The sequence below is a fragment of the Bufo gargarizans genome, chromosome 6 (genome assembly GCF_014858855.1).
Source record: "Bufo gargarizans isolate SCDJY-AF-19 chromosome 6, ASM1485885v1, whole genome shotgun sequence".
Taxonomy (NCBI): domain Eukaryota; kingdom Metazoa; phylum Chordata; class Amphibia; order Anura; family Bufonidae; genus Bufo; species Bufo gargarizans.
The window spans coordinates 13006556-13022517 of NC_058085.1; the positions used below are offsets into that span (position 1 = coordinate 13006556).

General features: G+C 42.8%; 3 non-coding genes across 3 annotated transcripts; all 3 read left to right on the top strand.

The window, feature by feature from the left end:
* Nucleotides 1-1312: 1312 nt before the first annotated feature.
* Nucleotides 1313-1507, top strand: LOC122942862. The gene has a single exon (XR_006390746.1). It is a non-coding gene; the product is annotated as a U2 spliceosomal RNA (small nuclear RNA).
* Nucleotides 1508-7534: 6027 nt separating this feature from the next.
* LOC122942690 lies at nucleotides 7535-7727 on the top strand. The gene has a single exon (XR_006390646.1). It is a non-coding gene; the product is annotated as a U2 spliceosomal RNA (small nuclear RNA).
* Nucleotides 7728-13834: 6107 nt separating this feature from the next.
* Nucleotides 13835-14031, top strand: LOC122942719. The gene has a single exon (XR_006390664.1). It is a non-coding gene; the product is annotated as a U2 spliceosomal RNA (small nuclear RNA).
* The last annotated feature ends 1931 nt before the right edge of the window (nucleotides 14032-15962 follow it).

Genomic DNA, 15962 nt, shown 5'->3' on the forward strand with positions numbered 1-15962 from the left:
AAAATTAATTTTAATAAGAGTAATATTTTAAATGTCGGAGATATGATTTTAAATGACGTTAACATTCCTGAGTCTGAGTCTATAAAGATTTAAGGAGTCACCTTCAGCGAGTCTAATGACGGCCTCAGGAATTGGGATGCGGTTACAGAGAAGGTAAATAAGAAATTATGCATGTGGAATCTAAGGAAGCTGACGATGGAGGGAAAGGTTTTAATTATCAAAATGATAGTTTTACCTATTTTATTATATCTTAACATGGTGTTCCCTCCATCGGACCATATTTTTTTAAAAATTAACAAAGACTGTTTTAATTTCTTCTGGGGTTCCAGGATGGACAAGTTACGACGAGATACGGTAATGCTTCCTAAAAACAAAGGTGGAAAAGATTTTACAGATATTAAAGCGTTTCTTTTAATTAAGTATTTTAGTTACTGTTTTAATGCCCTTTTTAAAGACAATTATTGGTCGTTTTTTATTCGTTACAATACTGGGTATTTTATGAGGAAGTTTGGGTGGTTTAAGACGGTTTTAAACTCTCCCTACTCTTTTAATTTACCAGCTTCTTATAAGATTTTAGAGAAAATAACGAATACTTTTAAATTGGACCAAAAGAGGGTGGAGATTTTAAAAAACTGTAAAATGATTTTAAAGGATATTAATGATAATAAATTGATGGCCCCCATTAAGAATTATAATGAAAGTAAATGCTAGCAGACCTGGAGAAATATTAATGAAAATTATCTTTTTAACGCGCAGAAGGACCTGGCCTGGAGCTGCATTCATGAGTGTCTTCCATGCCGGGCATTCCAGCACCGAAGAGGATTAACAAGCACCGCGGAGTGTCCTAGGGGAGCATGCAGAGAGGAGGAGGACGTTTACCATCTATTTTGGTACTGTTATTTTATGCAAAAAATATGGAGAAAAATGTTCCCCTTGATGAAGAAGATCACAGGACTCAAAGCGCTATCTATGGACGGTGTCTTTTATGGGTGTCTGGAGTGCCCTTCAAGAATAAAAAGGACTATGGCATGGAAGATCACGAACTGCGTCAAAGTAGCTCTATGGTCGGCCCGGAACATTTTATGTTTTAAGAATGAAGTTATTTCTGAAGAAAATGTTTTAAAGATGATTTTAGATGAAATGTATAATTATTATTTATTTGACAAAAAAAGAACTCCTTTTATGTGTCACAAGTGGTTTTTAAGGGAATGGGTGTCAGTCATATGATTTTATAAAACCTGCTTTTCAATAAATTACATGTACAAATGGTTTTATAATATTTATGTGATGTAATGTTGTTGTGGTTTTAATAAACGATTTTTACCCCTCGATGGGTAAATATCAACTTAAAAAATCTGTTCTTATCAGTTTAATATCTGATACGTCCCCTATCTGGGGACCATATTTTAAATGGATTTTTCGAACAGGGAGATGGAAAAAGAGCTTGCTCTGTCCACTCCACGCATTGACCTGGTATTGCAGTACCTCCAGGACCGGTGCACCGCTTCTAATCTGGTATCAAAAAACAGAATGAAATTGAGTGATGGATGTCAAGGATTCTTCCAGCAAGCAAGTGGGAAGTTGCTGTGCCCTGCCTCAGCAGTCCTGCACTTCAGCTTCTCCTTCCTCTGTGAGGTTTTGCTGTGCTGCTTTCTGCATCCCTGTTGCTGCTGCATCTAGCCTGTCAATCTCCTAATTGCATCACCTGTGTGTGGGTTTGTTCCAGCACAAAGCAACCCAGCCAGCCAGTCACCTCTCCTCACAGTCCAAATCCAATAAAGATTGATGGCTTAATTGTAGTGTTAATTGGCTTATCACCTGAATGAAGTGTTAGGATATCACCTGAATGCAGTTTTTGGACCTCCCTCCACTCCGTGCACCTCTGTATTGATTTGGGCCTGTTGTGCACACCTGGGCAGTCTGCTGAGTTGTTCCTTAGAATTGACTTTTTTTGTAGCAAGTTGGCTTGATGTAACCAATTTTGTTTTCCTAGTGCTTTATTAAATAAGTAAAGTTTGTTTGCCTGTGTCTCCCTCTTGTGGATCTTTTAAACTGGATGACTTGTAGGTTTATAAGTAGTCCGGCACTTCCTATGTATCAGCAATAGCTGGACCTGGCTTGTCTTGCCAAAGGACGGAACACTGCACGTGTCACAAGAGGCCTGTCAGGTCAGAGGTCAAGTAAGGTCAGGTCAGTGGATGACATCACAAGGGCTCTGACGGAACACTCAACAATGGGGCAGTGACAACACAATCCACAATGCATAGATACCTTTTTTTTTTTTTCTTCTCTCACTTACTACTCTCCATTGACTTCTTATCGGTCATTCTGCCTGGCGCGCTTTGGCACCAGGAATTTCGTGCGAAGAAAAGGCGTGACCAAGAGAGGTGGGTGGAGCTATGCAGATACGAAAAACACAAAGTGGAGCATGCTGTTGATTTCAGAGCGTAGGACGCACGTTTTCCCTGGTTTGTGAGAGAAAGAAGCCTCCCGGACTGTTTCTGCAGCTGGGGCCTGTAGCCTATCGCCTTCACAAGTGTTCTGAATTAAGGACCATCGGCCTGTAGGGCGAACACTTTTCTGGTTATCGCTTCTCGCCCTTTTGGCTAAGATCAAGTGTCTTAGCCAGAGGTGGTGGTGAGGGTACCCGACTCCTCGGCCTGGGAGAGGGGCACAGGTTTATAGCCTGTGTCTTACCTCCCTGCTGCTATAGGGGAGCGGCCTAGTCCCGAGTCACCAGAGGGCGATCAATCTTCCTGCGTCTCGTCATGGAGCGCGAGGGTCTGCGGAATACGCTGCGTTTCCTGGTCCGGCCAGAGTTCATTGCCCAGATTGGAAGGACGACCGTGGTGGAGGAAGTTATTGTGAAGACGCTGGAGTTGGATCTACGCTACATTCTTTGTCTCCAGGATTTCCCCAGGACCGGTCGGTTTGATCTTACTCTCATCGAGGAAGGAATCTGCCTGGACGTCTTTGAAAGGGTGAAAGCCATAAAAGTCTCGAATCCTGATTCAGTTCTGCACAAGTTCGACGTCTTTCCCTTATTTCTGATGGAGTAGAAGGTGATTACGGTACATCTCTTTAACCCCTATACTCCTATGGAACTGTAACGTGCCTTTTTATTGCAATTTTGTATTTCTGTTAGAGGCCCAACTAAAGTCTTGAAACGGTGGGGACTGGCTACTGGTAAGCACAAGTTCTGGGTCAGATTGTCCCCCTCTCCGGATGGCATTGGAGGTGTAAAACACCCTCCAGGGAACTTTACCATTGGAGGTTATAGGGGGTTTCTGTCTTATGCCGGACAGCCTAAATACTGTCGGATGTATTTTAGGTTTGGTCACATTGCAGATGAATGTACTGTGGGCAAATGTTGTCGCAATTGTCAAGAACCTGGTCACGAAGCTGGGGCATGCCCCATGGCCCGGAAATGTGACACCTGTGGGAAAACCGGGCATGCATGCAGAGAGTGCCCTAAGACCTTGGTCCCTGCCCTTTCCTATGCAGAAGCACTGCGCAAAACTGCCAGGATGGTTCAGAGGAGATGGAAACCCAGTTGCCCTGATGGTAATTATGACGAAGCACAGGGGGTGTCGGGTGCCCAATCTATTATGGAGGAGCAGTCCAATACAGAAGCTCCGGTAGAAGCTGATGCCCCAGTTCAAGACCAAAATGTTGGTGCAGAGGCTATGGAGGCTAGTGGGGGAGTTCAGCAGGGGCAGGTAGCCCAACCTTCACCTGCTATCCCAGAAGGATCTGGAGAGAGCATTTTTCATTTCGGTCAGGACAATGTCAGAGAGGATGATAGGTGGCAGGAGGTGGCCTTCAAGTCAAAAAGACCTAAAAGAGACCCTGGTCCAGAATGCTCGGAGGATGCGACGCCCCCTTGTGGGCAACAGATGCCAGAGTCCCCGGGTGTTGTGTTGGAAAATTATTTTTCAGTGTTGGGTGATATTGCGGATGAACTTCTAAGCCCTTTGAGTGGGGCTTCTTCTCCTTTTTTGGACTCCGATGCAGTGGAGCAGCTTGCCGACGCGATGCAAATGCCACCTAACTAGTGAACTTTTATGTTATAACCTTAATGTCTAACCTTCACTAAATTTTCTGTTTGTTCCCTTAATGTAAGGGTCTTTAAGGATAAGGCGAGAAGAGCTGCCATCTTAGAGGACCTTGCTGCCAGACCTGGCGATATTTTCTGTTTACAAGAGTGTGGGTTGGAGGTGGCTCCCAAAAAATCAGAATGGGTATATGGGGAGTCAGTTTGGTCCACCTCATCACGTAATAAGAATGATGGGGTGGGTATTTTGTTTAAAAATAAGAATTTTGTGTTAGAGCGTTATATTGTTATTGAACCTGGTAGATGTGTTATGGCTTATGTTAAGTTTAGGAACATTTTGTTTAAAGTTATAAATATTTATGCTCCAACGGAGAACAACCTGAGAAAGGAGCTGTTTGAGAAAATTCAGGTTTTTTTGACAGGTAGAACACCATGTATAGTAGTAGGAGACATGAATTGTCACCTGCAAGGTGATAAAATGATTATCACCGGTAAGTTATTTTGTCAAAGTATGGTTGATAACTTGCTGAAGAGATGTCGTTTGTGTTTGTAAAATTAATCCTTTGCCTTTTACATATCATGCTGACAGAGGGGGTATACACTCCAGGTTAGATTATATTTTTGTTTCTAGGGATTTTTCTGTTAAAAATTATTCTCAAGTAAGGGTGAGTTATTCTGATCATGAGTATTTGCGGTGTAAATTTGAATTGGAGGGAGTAAGGAAGTATGGAAGAGGAGTGTGGAGGATGAATGTGCGTATGTTGGATGATGAGAAAGTGAAGGAACAATTTCAAAGTAGGTATGGGAGATGGTGTAAGAAGAAGAGTGAGTATGAGTGTATTCTGGATTGGTGGGATTGGGTGAAGGAGAATGTGAAAGTGTTTTTTAAAAGAATGGGTTATAGAAGTGCAGCAAGAAAGAGGAATATGTATGCTAGATCTAACCTTCGGTTGGATTTCTTGTATAAAATGAGAGAATTAGGTCATGATGTGGATGAGGAATTGTGTGCAGAACGGAAGGTGATGAGTGGTTTATTGCGTGAAAGAGGTAAACAGATTATTTTTCAAGCAAAAATGGATGTATTGGAGAAGGATGAATGTTGTTCTCGTTTTTTCTTTAAAAAGGTAGTGAATGTGAAGGGGGATTTAGAGGGGTTGAAGGATGGAAATGGGGTTGAGGTTCGTGGGCAAGGGGTAAAAGAGGTAGTGGAGGACTTCTATAGGGAGTTATATAGGGAAAAGAGCAGGGATGTGGGTTTGGAGGAGGAGGTGCTTGGGTCTTTGGGGAATAGGGTTGGGAATGATGAGCTGGGAGGCTTAGTAAAATAGATAACTGAAGAGGAAGTCAGGAGCGTGGTAGATTGTATGGCAAGGAATAAAACTCCAGGAAGGGATGGGATCCCGGTGGAATTTTATATTAAATATTGGGATATTTTGGGTAAGGATCTGGTAGAGATTTACAGGTATATGTGGGTAGAAGGGAGGATTAGTGAGTCTATGAGGGAAGGAGTTGTGGTTTTAATTTTTAAGAAAGGAGAGAAGAATGATTTACGTAATTGGAGGCCAATCACGTTATTGAATGCGGACTATAAGGGTTATGCTAGATTGATAGCGAAAAGAATGAGTAGGGTGATTGGGCAAGTAGTGCAAGAGGAACAAGTGTGTGGGGTGCCTGAGAGATGTATAGCTGGTAATTTGAGTTTGTTGAGAGATATTATTTGGGATGGTTTACAGAGAGATAGGAGTGTGAATGTGTTTTCTATTGATTTTGAGAAAGCTTTTGATAGGCTTTCACATAGTTTTTTGTTTAAGGTATTAGAGAGAATGAGATTTCCGAGTGTGTTGGTGAGAGCGGTGAAAAGTTTATATGAGGGTATTGGGAGTCGTGTGTTGGTGAATGGGTATGAAAGCAATAGGATCAGAGTTAATTCTGGTGTAAGACAAGGGTGCCCACTTTCACCGGTTGCCTTTGTCTGTGCTATTGAACCATTATTATCTATGATCAGAAACGATAAGTGTATGAGAAGGGTGAGTGTTCCGGGAAGTTGTGGTAAGAGTGTGAAAGTGTTTGGATATATGGATGATGTATGTGTGGTGAGTGAGAACAAAGCGGAACTGCAGAGAGCCAAACTGCACGCAGACATTTTTGTGGCGCATCCGCTTTCAGAGTGAATTGGGATAAGTGTGAAGTGAAGTGTTTTGGGGGAGGTTGTGATGTTTCGGATTTAAGTGTGAAAGTGGTTAATAGTATTAAAGTGTTGGGAGTTAAGTTTGATGAGAGAATGAATGGTCACGAGAGTTGGGAAGAGGTGAGAGAGAAAGTGGTAAGAAAGGTGGATTTCTGGAAGTTGCGTGACTTATCCTTTACAGGGAAAATTTTGGTCATTAAGTGTGTCATTCTACCTATTTTGTTATACATTGGGAATGTTTTCCCACCAACATATGTGAATCTGAGGAGAATTAATAGAGTGCTGTTTTTGTTTTTGTGGGGGGTGAAAATGGAGCGGGTGAGGCGTACGACTGTGGTGAAAATTAGAGAGAATGGTGGTCTAAATTTTAGATTTATATTTGCGTATTATATTTGCGTATTAATTTTATGGTGAATGTACTGAGGCTGATAAAAAGGAGTGGTAAGGTAGCATGTATGATGAGATATTCTGGAGGATGGTTGTTGTGTCGTTTGGGTTGGTGTGAAAGGAGTCTGAAGCAGCCTGTGGCTTTTGTGTGTCCTTATTGGTACGTGGGATTGGAGACCTTTGTGAAAAAGTATGGTTTGAGTGGGTTTAGTATGAATGATTTAGGTAATAAGAAGAAAGTTTTGAGTGAATGTAAGAAAGAAGAAATAGCAGAAGAAATTAACTTACTGCGGTCATCTGAGGCAAAGAAAGTGTGGAAGAGTATGGATACGGATGGGATGTTGAATAAGCAGAAAGACTTGGTATGGCTGAGTATGCATGGGGCTTTGCCGGTGAGAGAAGTACAAAAAAATCATGGTTTGGCAAGGAGTGATATGTGTTCAAGACAGGGGTGTGGGGGTAGGGAAAGCATTATTCATGTCTTCTGGAATTGTGGCTTTGCCCAAAATGTATTAAGGAAGGTGGGAGGTTTAGTGAAAGACTTGACAGGGATTAGTTACCTAACTTTTGCCTTTGTTTTGTTTGGCATTGGTCTGAGTGGTAAGAAAGAGAGTAGAGTTTTGTGGTTGATAATGACTGTTTTGAAAGAAGTGTTGCGGGATGCAAGGAATATGTGTGTGTACAAAAGAGAAGTGTGGGAGGAAAATGATTGTATCATGCTATTTTTGAGTCGGTTGTATATCGTTTATTTGTGGGATATTAAAAAAGGTGAAAAATTTGATGCGGAGGGGATCTGGAAAGCTAAGAAATGGAAAGATCTTGTGAAACTGTGATGCTTTTTGATGCTATATTCTTGAAATAAATGTGCCAGAGGATGATTTGTTTAACCTGCTAGTTTTATTGCAATGGTTAATCAAACCTGATGGTTTAAAAAAAAAAAAGAAATCTGTTCTTATCAGTTTAATATCTGATACGTCCCCTATCTGGGGACCATATATTAAATGGATTTTTCGAACAGGGAGATGGAAAAAGAGCTTGCTCTGTCCACTCCACGCATTGACCTGGTATTGCAGTACCTCCAGGACCGGTGCACCCCTTCTAATCTGGTATCAAAAAACAGAATGAAATTGAGTGATGGATGTCAAGGATCCTTCCAGCAAGCAAGTGGAAAGTTGCTGTGCCCTGCCTCAGCAGTCCTGCACTTCAGCTTCTCCTTCCTCTGTGAGGTTTTGCTGTGCTGCTTTCTGCATCCCTGGTGCAGCTGCATCTAGCCTGTCAATCTCCTAATTGCATCACCTGTGTGTGAGTTTGTTCCAGCACCAAGCAACCCAGCCAGCCAGTCACCTCTCCTCACAGTCCGAATCCAATTAAGATTGATGGCTTAATTGTTGTGTTAATTGGCTTATCACCTGAATGAAGTGTTAGGATATCACCTGAATGCAGTTTTTGGACCTCCACTCCGTGCACCTCTCTTTTGATTTGGGCCTGTTGTACACACCTGGGCAGTCTGCTGAGTTGTTCCTTAGAATTGACCCTTTTGTAGCAAGTTGGCTTGATGTAACCAATTTTGTTTTCCTAGTGCTTTATTAAACAAGTAAAGTTTGTTTGCCTGTGTCTCCCTCTTGTGGATCTTTTAAACTGGATGACTTGTAGGTTAAAAAGTAGTCCAGCACTTCCTATGTATCAGCAATAGCAGCAATAGCTGGACCTGCCTTGTCTTGCCAATGGACGGAACACTGCACGTGTCACAAGAGGCCTGTCAGGTCAGAGGTCAAGTAAGGTCAAGTCACTGGATGACATCACAAGGGCTCTGACGGAACACTCAACAATGGGGCAGTGACATCACAATCAACAATGCATAGATACCTTTTTTTTTTTGTTTTTTTTTCTTCTCTCTCACTTACTACTCTCCATTGACTTCTTATCGGTCATTCTGCTTGGCACGCTTTGGCACCAGGAATTTCGTGCGAAGAAAAGGCGTGACCAAAAGTGGTGGGTGGAGCTATGCAGATCCGAAAAACACGAAGTGCAGCATGCTGTTGATTTCAGAGCGTAGGACGCACGTTTTCCCTGGTTTGTGAGAGAAAGAAGCCTCCGGACTATCTCTGCAGCTGGGGCCTGTAGCCTATCGCCTTCACAAGTGTTCTGCATAGAGGACCGTCGGCCTGTAGGGCGAACCCTTTTCTGGTTATCGCTTCTCGGCCTTTTGGCTCAGATCTGGTCGGGGAAACCCTGCTGGGTCTGGGTCAGAGGGGCCGTTTCTACGAGGAAACCTTTCCGTCGTGCCAGAGTGATCCTGTGCCTTGGGCATTTTGAAAGAAGATGGCTGGAGTGAAGAACACCGTACGCCTTGTTGGTGACATCTGTCATAAGGACCGTTTGAACCTGAAGTTTGTTGTGGAGAAGATCCTGATCAATTTGGGGAAAATTTCATTGGACCAAGTTTTCTGTATCCAGGAGTTCCCGGCTTACTGCACCTACGATGTGCCCTTTTTCTTGGAAGAGGTATGTTTGAATTTTTTTCAAGACCTAAGAGCTAATAGCCGCCACCGCTATATGGAGCACTTTACTTTCAATGCCCTTTTCTCTGCCATTCAGAGACCTTTGACTGTACATATGTATAACCCTTTTGTGGAGAAAGCACTAATCAAGGCTTTCCTAGCAAGGTACTGTTCTATGGTAAAGGGCGGCCTTGAGCAAAGGAACTCGTATGGTGTATTTAATGGGAACATCAAATTCTGGGTAAAGTTTAAGCCAGATCCGGAGGGCATTGGTGGAATAATGTATCCACCGGCAAATTTTTCTATTGGAGGAAATAGAGGACACACTCGAGAGAACTGTGGAAGTGGAGTTGTCTGTAGGAACTGTGGGCAACGAGGCCATGAAACGAGAGTATGTCCAAGTCCTCGCTCCTGTGACCTGTGTGGGAGCACAGAACATGCTTGCAGGGCTTGTCCAAGTATGGGCAGTCTCGCAACGGAGATGCAGTGCGAAAGGCGATGGGCGAGAGATCAGGAGAGGATGCGAGCAGATTCCAGGATGGAAAGATTGCAGAGAGGTGAGAGCACTGTGATGGAGCCGGATTCTGAAGCAGAAGAAGAGAAGGGAGGAGAAGAGGTGGAGGAAGCCGGGTCTCCAGAGGGTCAGTCTTTGGAGGAGGAGGTGGAGCGGGATTTGGAAGAGGCCGTCCCTATGAGTGAGCAGGTCCAGCAAGAGGCGGTTACCGAAACCCCTCAGGAGGTGGCAGCGGCTGAGTTTGAGCTGGAGGAGGTGGGCAATACCATGCAAGTTGTGGAGGCAGAAAGTCCGGAAACAGGGCAAGAGTCAATGGCTTCTGGGTCAGCAGCCTCTGCAATAGATTGGTCTGTGCCTGCTGATGAGCTGGAGGAGGCAAGAATGCCCGCTGCCGAAAATGCAGCCATTTTCCACAAGGTGGTGTCCAAAATACCTATTGGTAAGATGAAAAGAGACCCTAAAAGGCTGAGGAGGAGTCCTATGGTGCCTGGGAGTTCCAGCTTTCCTGGGCCCTCTTCGGCGATTGAGTCCCCCAACCCTTTTGCGGTGCTAAGTCCTGATGATGGGCAAGCTCTTGAGTCACCAGAGTATGTGAGTGAAACACCAAGTATTCAAGAGTACCTGGATGAAGGACAGCTTGCCGATTTGGAGAGGGCTCTGCAGTTTTCGGGAACGTGAAGGTCCGAGCCATGGTGGTATCTCTTCCTTAGAAACCTGACCTCCTCTTTAAGTTCCATCTATGACATTACAACTCAAGATAGTGTCTCTTTCAATCGGCCAATAAAAGAGCGATGGTCCTGGACTTTTTAGCCTCTAAGGGCTCGGATATAGTTTGTGTCCAAGAATGTGGTTTGTCTGCCACTCCGAAGGAAAGTGAATGGACATACGGTAAATCCTTCTGGTCCTTTTTGGTAGTTAACAGGAATGATGGGATCTGTGTTCTAATTCAAAATAAGGATATTGCTGTTGAACAAAGAGAAATAGTAGAAGAAGGAAGATGTATGTGTTTGGTACTTTCTTTTCGTGGTTGGCGCTTTAAGTTGATCAACATATATGGTCATGCAGTCAAAAAAGATAGACTGGCTCTCTTTGAGAAATTAAGTTTTTTTCTACACGGGAGGATTCCGATTATTATTTGTGGGGATTTCAATTGCATCCTTGAGAAGAAGGGAAGAGCCGGGTCTTATGAATCAGAGGTGGATGTCACCGGTAACCTGTGGAAGCAACATATGCAGGTTTTTTCTTTGCAGGATGCGGGAGGGGGGAAGAAGTATGCTTTCACCTATCATGCTGATGACGGGAGAACTGAGTCACGCCTGGATTATTTTTTCTTTTCCGGATCTTCGGTGGGATGCAAGGTTTACAATCAGGAGAGAGTTTGTTTTTCTGACCATGATTGTTTATTTGCCATTTTTGAAATCAGTAATTTTGTTTATGGGAGAGGGGTATGGAAAATGAATATTTCTCTTCTAGCTGACCAAAAGGTTAGAGATAGCTTTGAGAAAAAATATAATATGTGGAGGAGAGAAAAGGGCAGGTTTGCAAATGTCTTGATGTGGTGGGAATGGGTGAAGGGTAGGATAGCATGCTTTTTTAAACATATAGGTTATGCAAAAGCTAGGGAAAAGAGATCAAGGTTTAAGTGGTTCAATAGAAGAATTTCCTTTCTGCAAAAATGTAAGAGTATGGGTTATGATGTGGAGTATGATCTAGAAAGAGTGAAAAGTGAGGTGGATGACTGGTTTAAGCAGAAAGGGAGGGAAATTATTTTCAGGTCCAAAGTGGATGCAAGAGAGCAAAATAAAAAATGTACGCGTGTGGTGGGAAGAAAGTGATGGATGTTTTGCTAAATGAGGATGATAGTGAAGTGGGTGGTATGGAGGTGCTGGATGAGGTGCTTCGGTTCTATCAGGAATTGTATGGTTTGAAAAAGTGTGATCTAGGTGTGGATGATGAGTTCTTGGAGATTTTGCAGAACTTCATTCCTGAAGATGATGTCCTTTTGCTGAGTGATGTAACGGAAGCTGAGGTGAAGGATGTTATTCTAAAATCTGCTAAGAATAAGTCACCAGGTAAAGACGGGTTTCCTTGGGAATCTTATGTTAAGTGTTGGGACATTGTTGGGAGTGATCTGTCTGACGTTATGAAGTTATTGTTTTCAGGTGCGGAGATGCCTAGTGAAATGAAGCAGGGGGTGGTAGTTTTTTTATTTAAAAAAGGGGATAGACGGTGCTTAGGTAATTGGCGCCCTATTACTTTACTCAACACAGACTATAAATGCTTCGCTAAGATCTTAGCAAATCGTCTGAGAGAAGAGGTGGCACATGTGATTGTGAATGATCAGGTGTGTGCGGTACCAGAGAGAGTGATACAGGATAATTTGGTGTTAGTGAGAGATATGATTGAGGATTGCAAGAATCGGGATAGGGGAATGATTTTGAGAAAGCGTTTGATCGGGTTGCGCATGAGTTTTTGTTCAAAGTTTTGCGAAGGATGGGTGTGCCTGGGAGATTTGTTGAATTGTTGACTGGTTTGTATGGGGGTGCTTGCAGTAGGGTACAAGTAAATGGTTTCCTGACATTGCCTTTTGAAATTAAGTCTGGGGTTAGATAGGGGTGCCCCTTGTCGCCAATCCTTTTCGTTTGTGCGATAGAGCCTTTATTGCAAATGATAAGGAAGAATAAAGTCATAAAAGGTTTCTTTGTGCCTGGGAGTGGAGGTAGAAGTGTGAAAGCTCTGGGCTATATGGATGATGTGTGTATGTGTTGTGCGATTCTGAGTGTGATGTTCAAAGGGTGAAATTGTTAGTCAACTTGTTTTGTATAGCATCCTCTTTTAAGATCAATTGGGGGAAGAGTAAGTTGAAAGGGTTTTGGAAGGGTGCTTTGAGTGATTGTGATATGGAGTGCATGTCAGGTAGTATTAAAATCTTGGGTGTGGAGTTTGATGAGAGACTGAGAGGAGATGATAGTTGGCTGGAGCTGGGGACAAAGATTACAAAAAAGTTAGAGATGTGGAGGCTAAGGGACCTGTCCTTTTCGGGCAAGGTGTTGGTGGTTAAAAGTGTAATTTTACCTATGATTCTCTATATTGCTTTGGTTTTTCCTCCGTCGGGTAAGTTTTTAAGAAAGGTAGAAAGATCTCTTGCTATTTTTCTTTGGGGGAGTTGCATTGAAAAAACTAAAAGAGAAACCTTGTTTAAAAAAAGGAAGCTAGGTGGATTAGATTTCCCTGACCTAGAAGTTTATTTGGGCCTTAATCTTATACGTTTCTTAGTTAAACTGCTTAGAAAAGACAATAATGCGGCTTGTATGTTCTGGTATATAGCTGGGAACATGTTGCGCCAGTTGAAATGGGAGGAACAGGATAGAAGTAGGCCTGTTGCCTTTAAAAATAGTGTATGGTACCAGTATGCTGAGAATTTCATCAGGAAATATAAGTTGGAGGATGTGCGCAAAGAAGATTTTTTGAAGGGGAAGGCTGAAGTGAAAGGGAGATGTGAAAGGAAACTTATGTGTACGATTGATGGATTAAGTTCAAATGAGGCAAAAATTGTGTGGGGAAAGTTAGATAGGTTTGAGACTTCAAATAGACAGAGAGATTTGATGTGGATGTCAATGCATAATGCCCTACCTGTTAGGAGTGTGCAGAGGCGGAAAGGTTTAGTGGTATCTGATATGTGTCCGAGAGATTTGTGCGGTGATGAAGAGAGTGTGGGTCATTTATTCTGGGAGTGTGTGTTTGCGAAACAGGTATGGGGTGAGCTGAGTGGTTTGTGTGCTGAACTGACTGGTGTGAAAAGACTGAAGTATGATATTGTTATGTTTGCTTTGTGCCAATTAGGAAGAGGGAAAGACAGGATATTATGGTTGTTTTTGACATGTGTGAAGGAGGTGCTCTGGGATTGTAGGAACTTGTACATTTATAAGAAGGAAAAGATTGAAGTGAGTGGATGTGTTAGAATGGTGCTTGATAAGTTGTATTTTCTGTATAAGTGGGATTTGGAGAGGGGATTGGATGCGGAGGGTAGCTGGAAATTTCTCAAATGGAGACATCTGATAAAGGTTTGAGTTATGTATCTTTGCAAATAAAGTAAGAACATTTTTCGTGGCCATGAGGATGTGTTAAAGGTATCCTAAGGAACTTGGTTGCTCGCTATTCCCCTTGGGGATGTAAGTTTCAATGCAGGAGTAACCTTTGAACTGAATGGCAAAAAAATAAATAAAAAAAAAATCTGTTCTTATCAGTTTAATATCTGATAGGTCCCCTATCTGGGGACCATATATTAAATGGATTTTTCGAACAGGGAGATGGAAAAAAGAGCTTGCTCTGTCCACTCCACGCATTGACCTGGTATTGCAGTACCTCCAGGACCGGTGCACCCCTTCTACACTACGTGCAGAATTATTAGGCAAATGAGTATTTTGACCACATCATCCTCTTTATGCATGTTGTCTTACTCCAAGCTGTATAGGCTCGAAAGCCTACTACCAATTAAGCATATTAGGTGATGTGCATCTCTGTAATGAGAAGGGGTGTGGTCTAATGACATCAACACCCTATATCAGGTGTGCATAATTATTAGGCAACTTCCTTTCCTTTGGCAAAATGGGTCAAAAGAAGGACTTGACAGGCTCAGAAAAGTCAAAAATAGTGAGATATCTTGCAGAGGGATGCAGCACTCTTAAAATTGCAAAGCTTCTGAAGCGTGATCATCGAACAATCAAGCGTTTCATTCAAAATAGTCAACAGGGTCGCAAGAAGCGTGTGGAAAAACCAAGGTGCAAAATAACTGCCCATGAACTGAGAAAAGTCAAGCGTGCAGCTGCCAAGATGCCACTTGCCACCAGTTTGGCCATATTTCAGAGCTGCAACATCACTGGAGTGCCCAAAAGCACAAGGTGTGCAATACTCAGAGACATGGCCAAGGTAAGAAAGGCTGAAAGACGACCACCACTGAACAAGACACACAAGCTGAAACGTCAAGACTGGGCCAAGAAATATCTCAAGACTGATTTTTCTAAGGTTTTATGGACTGATGAAATGAGAGTGAGTCTTGATGGGCCAGATGGCTGGATTGGTAAAGGGCAGAGAGCTCCAGTCCGACTCAGACGCCAGCAAGGTGGAGGTGGAGTACTGGTTTGGGCTGGTATCATCAAAGATGAGCTTGTGGGGCCTTTTTGGGTTGAGGATGGAGTCAAGCTCAACTCCCAGTCCTACTGCCAGTTTCTGGAAGACACCTTCTTCAAGCAGTGGTACAGGAAGAAGTCTGCAACGTAAGAAAAAACATGATTTTCATGCAGGACAATGCTCCATCACACGCGTCCAAGTACTCCACAACGTGGCTGGCAAGAAAGGGTATAAAAGAAGAAAATCTAATGACATGGCCTCCTTGTTCACCTGATCTGAACCCCATTGAGATCCTGTGGTCCATCATCAAATGTGAGATTTACAAGGAGGGAAAACAGTACACCTCTCTGAACAGTGTCTGGGAGGCTGTGGTTGCTGCTGCACGCAATGTTGATGGTGAACAGATCAAAACACTGACAGAATCCATGGATGGCAGGCTTTTGAGTGTCCTTGCAAAGAAAGGATGGCTATATTGGTCACTGATTTGTTTTTGTTTTGTTTTTGAATGTCAGAAATGTATATTTGTGAATGTTGAGATGTTATATTGGTTTCACTGGTAAAAATAAATAATTGAAATGGGTATATATTTGTTTTTTGTTAAGTTGCCTAATAATTATGTACAGTAATAGTCACCTGCACACACAGATATCCCCCTAAAATAGCTAAAACTAAAAACAAACTAAAAACTACTTCCAAAAATATTCAGCTTTGATATTAATGAGTTTTTTGGGTTCATTGAGAACATGGTTGTTGTTCAATAATAAAATTAATCCTCAAAAATACAACTTGCCTAATAATTCTGCACTCCCTGTATTCCAGTATGAAAAAACAGACTGAAATTGAGTGATGATGGATTTCAAGGATCCTTCCAGCAAGCAAGTGGAAAGTTGCTGTGCCCTGCCTCAGCAGTCCTGCACTTCCGCTTCTCCTTCTTTCCTCTGTGAGGTTTTTGCTGTGCTGCTTTCTGCATCCCTGGTGCTGCTGCTGCATCTAGCCTGTCAATCTGTTAATTGCATCACCTGTGTGTGGGTTTGTTTCAGCACCAAGCAACCCAGCCAGCCAGTCAGTCAGTCACCTCTCCTCACAGTCCAAATCCAATTAAGATTGATGGCTTAATTGTTGTGTTAATTGGCTTATCACCTGAACGAAGTGTTAGGATATCACCTGAATGCAGTTTTTGGACCTCCA